Consider the following 11179-nt stretch of genomic DNA (forward strand, 5'->3'; position numbering starts at 1 on the left):
GACGGGATCAAAACGTGTGGCCTAAGTAGGAGATTTTTATCTTTAATCTGTTTTCACACACACACACATGCACACACACACACGCACACACCGTCCTTTCCGGGCAGCACACAGATATGAAGGTGGGCGGTGATGAATGGCTCATATCAGTTGAGTGGAGAGGCAGGAGAGAGTTAAATGAACTGTCCTTGTTCTGGGGTCTATGTATGCGCATACATTGTTATATTTTTACCGTGGCCAGCGAAAAAATCTGGGTTATTCTGTGGCTCCATTTCTTCGCGTCCTCTCTTGATTCCCATCTCTCCTCAAAGGCAAAAGCACAGCGAACATCAGCCGCACACAACAAACACAGACGACCAGACAAGCCACTGCGAGTCTTTTATTTATCTGTCAGTTCACCTTTCGGCTTCAAGACTTGCAAATTAAAACATAATCTCACTTGTCCGAGATGATTGTGCACAGAGGAAAAGACGAACTGGCTGCAGGACAGTCCTTCAAGTGAGTGGCTTTGGTGTGTGTCAGGGCTAAAGCAACATCAGCAAGCGTGAGCTAAAGCCGGTCTGGTCACCCTTGCCTCTCTTTGCCAGACTTTGGCTGAAATGTATTTGGGCAGCTGCTGCCTAGCATGAGATGGTGATTGGGTTGGCATCGGGTACGCTGCTTTTCCTCGCCAGCCAACACAAACATCTGCTTTGCCTCCCCACCACCATTTCGCCCAACATCAAACAACAAAGCTCGCCTGCTCTGCTGCCCCCATGGCCATCCGAAGAATTAATGACCCACCAAGCACATTAGCGGTGCCCTATTGCCCCGGCCTGGCTGGAGTGGGGAATAGGGAAAGCCGTGGCAGGCGAACAAGGAGAGGGAAGGGTTAGTGGGTCAGGATGATAAAGTACTTCACAGGTCAGGAATTAAGATGGATGGATATTCAGGTGATATTGGGATGTTTACTGCATTTATGCAAGTCCTTTTTTATCATCCTGCAGCAGGCCTTTGTCATCAATTTTACAGGCGTGCTGACAGATTAAACAACTGGATTTCATGCAGTATTACAGTTAGGAACTCTCCACCTGGTTGCAGAGCAAACCAGCTGTCTCAAGTTGAGCACAGGGGTTGTTAAAATACAAAATGTATGACTATGAAGGTGCAGCACTCAGACTGGAACGACCAGCTCTTGGGCAGAAACAAAAACCGAGGAGGATCTTCCTCTTTGAGCCAGCCTACGCTGCTCCTGCAAGCGCTCACTCTTTCCCCAACTGTTGCTGTCAGGGTGTGGAGAGGAGGACTGGGTTATCTCAGTGACTGTAGCCTAAACATGCTGCCCCAATGCAGCTGAGAAACAGTCGTCATTTCCCTCAGCAGAAGGGAAAGCAAACAGCGCGGCCACTCTCTATAGAGCCGTCTGCAGTGTTAATGCTGTAAGCGGACCGAGCAGAGAAGCAAGATAACGGACAGGCTCGACATGCTTGGGTCAGTGTCTCCGGTTCCACTTTTACGGCCTCCCTATTCAATTTCACACAATGCGCTCCGGAGACAATGTACAGTGGAGTGTTTTCATTGCACAGCGAAGTTACAGTCGAGGCCCCGATCAATCATAATAAATGTTCGCCCCAGAACACAGAAAGACGGGCCTGTGGGCAGTTTCTCGTCCCACATGCAGGCCACGAATGTTCCTCCTTTTATGGCGGCCTGTGAGAATATTCCCACACCCCGTCTCGCATTTGCAAAACGAGATGTTTACATGCTGCAGCTTTGACCCGTTCCGCTGTCGACACTCGCGGGCTTTCAACCCCGAGAAGAAGTGCAATAGTTTAGAGGGAGCCGTGCTAAGTGGGACTGCACTCAGCGCACCACCGTATAGACCGCTGTTTTCTAAATGGCCCCTATTAACTGAATGGGAATAGGCTGCACTCAGGCCTGCGTTGTTAGCTCAGTGAGGACAGGCTACATGGCTCACACAGCCTGGTGTCGTCTCCACGCGGCTGACCTGCCACACAGGCGTGTTTCATCAGTGGAGGACTGATATGGCGCCGCTCACAGCCACCGAGGTGCAATTTGTTGCATTTGGACTATAACTGTCAGGAAGAGATATACCCTCACTTAAATAGCCGCCCATAATCTGCCCCTCTCCCTGTATTATCCTAATTGAACCCATGGGCAGCCAGCGCCATCAATAGCTGAGCTCATCTGCAAATTAATAAAACATGGGCCCTCACCAAATCTATGCTTGTGATAGAGCTTGAAGCTACTTAGACACACTAAAGGACTGAGTGTTTGTGATTGTTATTATCAAAAGAAATGGAAGCACAATAAAATCGTTCTCATTTTGCTTTTCAGCAGTGATGAGCAGGAGTCTACGGCTCCCGTGGTCCTACGTGTATCCCCAGTGAGCTCCTCTTCCTCCTTCCTTTTCAGTAATGGAAAATGCTTATTAAAAACCATCAAACACCATTTACCTAAACATGTTTTCGCAATGCCCCCCCCCCCCCTGCAATCTGGTGACGTTAGATCAGCTTGAGGCTTCGAGGAGCACATTCTGACTGATTCAACAGGTGATCCCCACGCAAGGCGTTTTGTTTTCTCCTCATTGCTGACTATTGTAAAGCCACGTATTCCTTGGTCAGGACTGAGACATGCTGGCACCATCAACAAGTGCCACATCAGCACAAGTACAGGGGGGCTTTTGACTTGTGTTTATTTTGACTGCCTGGACTGACGCCCAGCGTCATGTGGGAGACAATGACAGAGGTGGCCATCATAATAAGACCGAGATCTTAATAACAACAAATCCTGGAGGACACTAAAAAAGCAGCCAGAGGTTATTAAAGACATCTATCATGTCTGATGGTCTAGTCGTCACGAAGTCACCATCCCCTCTCTGCTCGTCTCGCCCGGTGATGATCGCTGCTCTGTTGAGCATGAAGCCAAGGATGCCGCGACCAAACTTTCTCCCTCTTTTTCTCTCACACACAGCTTTCTCTCATGTAGTCCCTTTGTTTTCACACACACAAAAACCCAAGGCAGACTCTCAGAGGCTGCGACCTCCTACTGTTCCCGCAAAAGAAAGGCAGAGCCCAAAGTGGCATCGCGCTCTGAAGGAAGGCAGGACCGCTCCAACATCAACACAATGTACCTGGCCTTGAGTGCACCTCAAAGCTTTTGGTCTACTCGTTGGCTTATTTTACAGCACAGTCAGTGCGCGGTGATGGAAAAAAAAAAAAAAAAAAAAACACCTCTCCAGACATAAAGAAAGGAATGCAGTAAAAGCTGGAAGGCCATGACAACTTGATGAGCCATCAAGACCAACTGTGAACAACCAGAAACATGGAGAGAAAAGGCTGACATCACAGAGCTCGGGTATATGGAGTCATGGATATATGGACAAAATAGAAAAACAAACTGACTCTCCAAAGAAAACAGTGAGTAATTCTTGGACAGAGCATTGTTTGGGCACGCTCACGATTGCTGAAACAGTGAATGATGGTGCACACTTGTCTATGCTGGACCAGTCACAAAGCGGGGGGTGTAAAAACAGGAGGAATCATCAAACCAGAAGGGAAACAAGTTCCCATGAACAGTGTGTACACAGAGATGAGCCTTTATTTCAGGAAAATATTGCACCTTTAAAGGGACACTCCACTGCTTTTACTCATGAAGTGTTCATGTCATCAAGATGTACGACTCAGCCTGTAAAAACAGCTGTATGATGTCTTCTGCAGCTCCGAGGGGAAATTCCAAAGTCTGAAAAACCAACTGATGGTACTGAGTTGCATTATGGGCAATGGAGTTTTTGGAGCTTGTCCTGTATGAGGAACAGAAAGTTATAGGATAGCTCAGCCTTTATTTGGGAGTTATACGAGAACATTAATACCTCCCTCCTGCAGTCTCCAGCAGTCGGTTAGTTTAGTTTTTAGCGTAGCTTAGCTTAGCTTATTTTAGCTTAGCAGAATGCTTTGGACTGTTTCTTCAAAGTTGGCAATTCATAAAACAGCTGGGTAAAACGTACAGTTATGAGAGTGGTTTTAATATTCTCATCTGACTCCATATCAGAGAGCAACCAGAGCAAAATTCTTAAAATGTTGAGCTCTTGCTTTAGCAGAACCACTCACATCTGCCATCACCGTTAAGTTATTCTGCCTGAAAAGATATTATGTGATTACAAGATTATCCAGGACTGTGTGACGCAGTTTGACCAATTCTACATTAAAATACTTAAAAAAGGACCATTCTTCACAGAGATCATGGTTACTATGATGAATGAGCAGTAGATGTTGACACTCACACACACAGCGTGTAATTTCTGCCACGAGACAAACACACAACAAAAGACTGAGTTTGATGATGTCGTGAAGTAGCGTGGGATTGTGGGAGTTGTTGTTTTCATTGTGAAACAACCACAATTGCAGATGAAAATGAATAATCACTCCATCATGAGTGAGCTATAGAAACAACAGTAAATGATAGAGTGGCTAGCTAGCTAGCTAGTTTGCTAACATCCTCCCTCACTGTCTGACCAATCATCCGGTGTTTCCTGTGTTTCCCAGGAAGTTATAGCAACTAGAGGGGGATATGACAGGTTGAACAAAGGAAATGCACTTTGAATCTGGGTTTGAACATTATTTGGATAATGTAAGCACAGAACAAGATATAAAGAAAGAAAGCCGAAGCAGAAATGTTACATATGATGCCTCGCAACTTCATTCGTCGACCCGCACCGTCACTGCGAATGACATTTTTAAGACCGAATCGGATTCTAGAAACAAGGCCAGAAAGGAAACCTGACACAAAATTACTTCAAGTGTGGCCTCCTTAACAGTACCGTATCATTTATTGGACTGTCTGCATTTTATTTAACGATTTACTCCTTCCAAACTTCAGTGGAAACATAATATTTTACATCCCTTTGAATGTCCTGTGTAGTGCGACAGGGTGTAATGTCGGCTTTCATTACTGGAATGGGAGTTTTTGAAAGAGTAAACCTTGGAGTTTCTCCAGACTGCCTTGTTGAAGTTTGCTGTGTTGATAAACTTTTTTTTTAAAGAAGTCACTCACTGTCATTGTCACTACCCATAAAAAGTGGAGCCCAAAGGACATTAAGTGGAGGATTTATGGCCACCATATATTTGAGTGGACCGCTGCTAAACCTTATGAAGTCTCTCTTGGCACTGTAAGGTTTTGCTTTCTCTGTCTCGCTCTGTTGGTTTTTTCCCTGTTGCTTCAGAGTGCCTACAATTTCCCTCTCTTTATTTTCATTGGCATTTAAAGAGCTCGGTGCTCTGTTGAATGTACTCATTCAATAGTGAGCTTTTCAACACGCACACACACACACACGCGGATACATTAGAGCCGACGCGCATGCACGCACACACACACACACACACAAAGGAAGCGGCGGCGAACATGCGGAGAGTAGACCCTGACTCTCCTGCTCAATGCCACAGGATGCAGGAACCCAGCAAGTTTCAGACGCACACCGGGTCTGAAAGCATTTCTCCCTGTCTATGGCTGTCATTGTCTGGGGGGGCATTAATTGATTGGCTTGGTTTCTGTTCCCTTTTGTGAAGTGGCTTTAGTCCTGGCTTTATGAAGGTTGCTGAAATCTATTCAGACCATTCTCTCTGCCAGGTGGAGCAGAGCACAGCGGTGGAGCAGCCGCTGTCTCCACCTTTATTGGTGGAAATCGCCCTTGCACATTTTAATCTGCCATTTCCCGGGGTCTCATAACACTTTATAGCTTTATATGTCTCATCAGGTTTTATATTCTAGGATGAGACAAAAATTATTATTTTTTTTTAAATTCCCTCAATCTACTCTACTTTTCAGTCGCCATATTTTTTACCTCTTAGATATTTGATACCATCTTAGATATTCGAGCATTGCCTTAACACAGAAATCTGTATTGTCAGCTTTTTAAATTGCATGAATCCTGTGTGTGTGAGTGTGGATCTGCTGATGAATGGCGGCAGTCTTCAGGATATAACTGACCACACATGAGATCAAAGTGTGCTTGTGCAGCAGCATTTTATGATCTGCTTTTTAATGCAGAACTGTGACAAGATGCTGGAAGCGTGTGTACACCGTCCAAACTATGTTCCAGTAATTAAACGTTTAGCTGTTTTTCCTCCCGTAAAACAGCCAACATTCACCTCGAGGCTATTGGGAGCTACAGTAATCCCGACGGGGGGTAATTGGTAAGGTGGGTGTCAGAATCAAATCATCAAAAATAGTGACATTACTCACTTTGACTCATGTAAGCTGCAGCTTTCAGAGCCGTCTTCTTCTTTTTTTTTTTTTTTTTTAAACACACAGTCACACATGCACGCACAGTAACAGCTCATGCAGATGGTCCTATATCCACATCTGGCAACAGCTGGGGTTGTGAGCACATCTGTTCCGTGGAAACAGAGAGGGTTGCTGCTGCTTTAATGCTGACCTTCCCTTAAATATTTTCACTTTCTCAATCCGCTGTAGTACCGCAGCAGCCAAAATCCAACACCAGCGGGGTTCTCTTACGTTCCCCCCTGATTCAGACAGAATGGCCTATCAAGCTCGCCCGAGGGGAACAAACGTCTGTCCAAATCACATCGTTTACACTCTCATACACATCGTTTCCCCTCCTTCTTTGTGTTCTTGCTTCTGTGACTTCACTGACTTTCTTTGGCTTTCCTCCTTTGTTCTTTCTCGTTTCTCTCTCTCTGTGTCTACTCTTCTGTCTGTCTCCTCTCCCTCCCTCTTATGTCCGCATATTATCGAGGCAGCTGGTGAATCGCCTTGAACTTCTAAGCGCTGCGGACAACACACAGCTAAGATCGGCAGCTGTGTGTGGGAGACGGACGTCAAGTCCTAATGTCTGTGGCTGCGAGGGTTGGTGGTCATTTCGTTGACCCCTTTTGATGACATCTTGCCGTCAGAAACCACATCTGTATCTCAGCACGACAGATATATCTCTGTCATCTTTATGAGGCCTGTGCAGGTGGCAAAATAGATTGAAAAGATGCAAACATTTTTGAAATACAGCCCGAGACACATGGCCTGTCTCTTACTCATTTAATTCCACTCCCCCATTCTTCTTTCTGCAGATCCATGAGACCTATTTCCTTTCTCCTCCATCACCTTCTACTTCTCTACATCTTACTTTTTACTTGCCCCATTTTGCAATCAATCTGCTGTTCATCTTATCTAATGAGCTCATTAGGGTGTCTTAAGCAATGGTGATTGATAATAATGGCTTAGAAATGTCCCATTGATTCACTTCTATATCAGGCCTGCAAAGTAAAGGCTCTCTACATTAAAATCATGGGTCAACTGAACCCTCTCTCCTATCCAGCGTGTCTGTGTCTGGGTGACAAGTTCTTTGTTTTCAACACAACCGCCCCTCCCCCGCATCCAATCCATGATGAGTGAAACTGGTTTGTAGTTAACGCATCTGCTTGGCTCCATAATACTCTGCAACAAAAGTGTGAAAACGCATTACCGCTCGCAGGATGAATGACTCCTTTGCTGTGTTTTTTCCCTCAACATGCTTGAATTCCGCCATATTTTACATGTTTACAGAGACCAGTGAGTGAAACCGAATGTTAACAGTAGACATCATATTATTCCAGCCAATCAAAACAAAGGAGACGTCTTGCAGTTGGTCAGTTTGCTGGAAGTCTTTAATTTTTATGGCTGGGCTTCTTAACAGCCATGACTGATGGAGCCATTTGACTTTAAAGCTGTAAGAGCTACTGTCTGTAATGCGGGCAAGTTTGCGAGGCCAGTGGCAATATGTCTGAGGATATACTACAGCTTTATGTATGCCATTTGTGTGTTTGCATTTGCATGTGTGTGTGCGCATGAAGGAAGGAGGGAGAGAGCGATGGAAAAGGAGAGAAGAGGAGGAGGGTGGTGGTGGTGGGGGGGCTGCTAATGATAATTTGGGAGGGGGCGTGTGTGACAGAATTTGCACCCACATGAATAGCGCACAGTCAGCATGCAAGCTCAAATCACTTCAATAGTTTCACATCAACCAATTTAATGGCACAATCCCGGCCAGTGAAGTTTTTATTCCAAATCCTGTCCATAATCTAATGGCCTTTGAAAGTCTGCCACTTCCCCCTGGCTGACAGGTTGTGCATTTGGATCTAATTGAATCCATTTACATCCTGCACAAATGGAAAGCACATGGAGGCCTTCCCACCTGGTTCTGATCAGCTACCGAGTTGGGAGAACCACACTCTTCGGAGCACGCCCAGTGCCAGCAGGGGATACACTACACAGCGCGGCGAGGAGAGAGAGGGAAGGGAGAACACCTTTTGATATTACTCTTGGCTCTAATTTAATTCAGTTTGAGTTCAGTTACCCGTTCACATTTCCGTGTCTTCCTATCTGTCTGGCAGACCGCGCTCTTTTACGGTTGTGTAATATTTTACCACAAGGGGGAGTCCAGCAATACCCACTCATGCACAGTGGCAGTGTGTCTGCTAATGTGGGCCTGCGAGCATTCATCTACTGTACAACAGAGAGGAGCAGAGTTAAGCCATAAAATTCAGAATTAATACAAGACTCCACGATGACATCTGGGCCAGGTCTCGTCTGATTTAATGTTAAATAGAATATTAATGTGTTCTTGCCACCACGTCAGTCACACAAAACATTCACAGGGGGCTGGCAAAATATTGTACCCTAACAACTGATAAAATCATTAAGTGAATTAATTGCTTAATTAACGTTTCACATGCTGCTACAAAGGTGTGGGATATTAGTTTGAAGGCTAATTAGCAGCATTTGTCAGTAAGTAAAATCTGACATTCAACACTTTTGAATTTGCAGAGCGACGTGAGGCAACTGGCAGCTAAGAGAGCTCCAAAGAGGCCGAATCGCCTGGACCCAAACTGCACATGTGCTGGTCAAATAAGATAAAATACCCCCCAGAGAAAAAAAAAAGAAAAATTTAAATCATTGCAGTGTTTGACCAACACTGACAAATCTGCACCAACAGTGAAGCTGAAACTAACTGCAAGGACACGGCAATAATTTGCGTGCAAATTAAATACTACGCATCAGCATCAGCAGTTTTAGATGCTTACTTAGTTATTAAAGTCTCTTTTCACAGAAGGCATACTTCCTTTCAGAGTTAGATCAGAAGATCAACACCATTCTCATGTCTGTACAGTAAATATGAGGCTACGACCAGCAGCCGGGTAGCTAACTTAGCACAAAGATGGAAAGCTGTAAAATCATTCCACATAATCTAAATTCATTGGTTATTCATCGGGATTAGACCACTGAGATAAAAGGTGTTGGTGAGTGAGCTTTAAAGGTGCTGGTAGGCAGATTTTTGAGCTAGGCTACCTGTTTCCCCCTGTCTCTGGTCTTCGTGCTAAGCTAAGCTAACCAGCTGCTGACGATTGCTTCATATTTGCCTTCCAGATGCGATCTTCTCATACAACTTCCAGCAAGAAAGTTAATATATGCATTTCTTTTACATGAAGTGTTCCTGTATGCTGGGGGAGAATGACACGTGGAAGCTTGTGTTTTTGTGGATTTATTTGCATGTGCACCAGAATCCAGGCTTTGTACGCAACCCACATTCATGCGCGACTGCAAATGGATATGGTTAATGGGGGCAGCGGGTAACATCGTGACCTTCATCGGGTCCCCCTCGCAGTCCATCGCAGCCCCACCTCACACCACATCTGGTTTGACCATCTCCACCCCAAACCCCTGCTAGCCACCCCCGCCTGCACCTCATCAATCCTCTGTGTCATCATTGCCACACTTCTGGTTATTGGCAAAGTAAGCCATGACACGAAGACGTGAAAATGATTTATGGACTTTTCCGGACAGGAAGCAGCGATGGTTGAAGAGACACCCCACCCTCACTCATCTTTCCGATCCATTTTTCACTTTCTTTCCTCTGCCACGTCTCTCTGTTGTCTAACCCTCTTGAGCCAATAGGACCCAAGCGATCGTGTTACACAAATATAGCTCTCCAAAGCATGCGGTTGGATTTTTTTTTCATCTTCTCGAGAAAGTTGAGACCCCGCAAAGGCTTCGAATCACCAAACTTTTTCTGTACTGAGCCCTGTTGGACTGAAGAAACTTTAATTGAATAAGGGCAACACATAAATACACTTCTTTTACATGGTAATTTAAACTTCACCCATCTTTGCACCACTATTTTCCCCTTTTTGACAATCAAAAACATTGCAGTTCTCTCTCTGCTTACACAATTCCATGCTGAGTTACAGTGAACCTTGAGTTGGCGTCTGCACACTATCCATTGTTGTGTCTGCCTACCCATAACATGTGCATTCACGGCTGGACAATGGTATCCATTAACTATTATATGGGTTGCTGTAGTTTTATTGGTTATTGATGTGAATAGAAGTCTCGCTGTGTTACATGGGAGACATTATCATTCTCGATCGCCATAACCATCGGCTACGACTTGCACACTGAGGCTTCTGTCCAACACTTATGTATTGTCCCTGAATGCTGTAGAGGTTCTCATAATGGCTCATGACTGAGATATTCATCTTAAACTTCGGTCAGACATGGTTATTACCTTTATGAATTGTAGTAATTTTCTCTGTCATATGTCATGTGATTTTAATGTTTGTGTCAGGGTGTGTGTTAAGGCTTTAGGCGCATGTTTTCCAACAGAGCCAGCTCTTAAAATACATCCATAGTCATCACTTGCATTTCGCCTTCATGAACTCTAGCTTCCAATATCAGACCAAAGAAACACTCCCTTGTTTCTATGCTCCCTCGGGGCGAAATGGCACTGGTAGATATTTAAGAGATTTAAGCCTCCTTTGTTTAGGGGACTAAAGCCACTCCTTCTCCAGTCCCCTAAAGCACAGTATAGCCGCCAGATCACCAAGCTTTAACGCAATATCCTCGTCATCTACACGTCTAATTTAACACACGGAGAGAGTTTTGTTTCCATAAAAGACGAGATGAATAAAACATCCGCTTAAGTTACGTGCAAGTTTTCTTGAGACCATTTGTTTTCTGAGCCTTTCAAAAATAATCCTCCAAGGAGTCGCACAGTTTGTCTGACATCAATTATTTCGAATAAGACAAACAGCTCTCGTTAAAGCCGCCGTACACAGCAGGACAGATGTGAATATTCAATAAAAGGCACTACACTGCAGGTTAAACACTCCCAAAGTAGAAGTTTTTGGTGCTCATA

Source organism: Chelmon rostratus, chromosome 17 (genome assembly GCF_017976325.1).
Source record: "Chelmon rostratus isolate fCheRos1 chromosome 17, fCheRos1.pri, whole genome shotgun sequence".
In the NCBI taxonomy this organism is placed as follows: domain Eukaryota; kingdom Metazoa; phylum Chordata; class Actinopteri; order Chaetodontiformes; family Chaetodontidae; genus Chelmon; species Chelmon rostratus.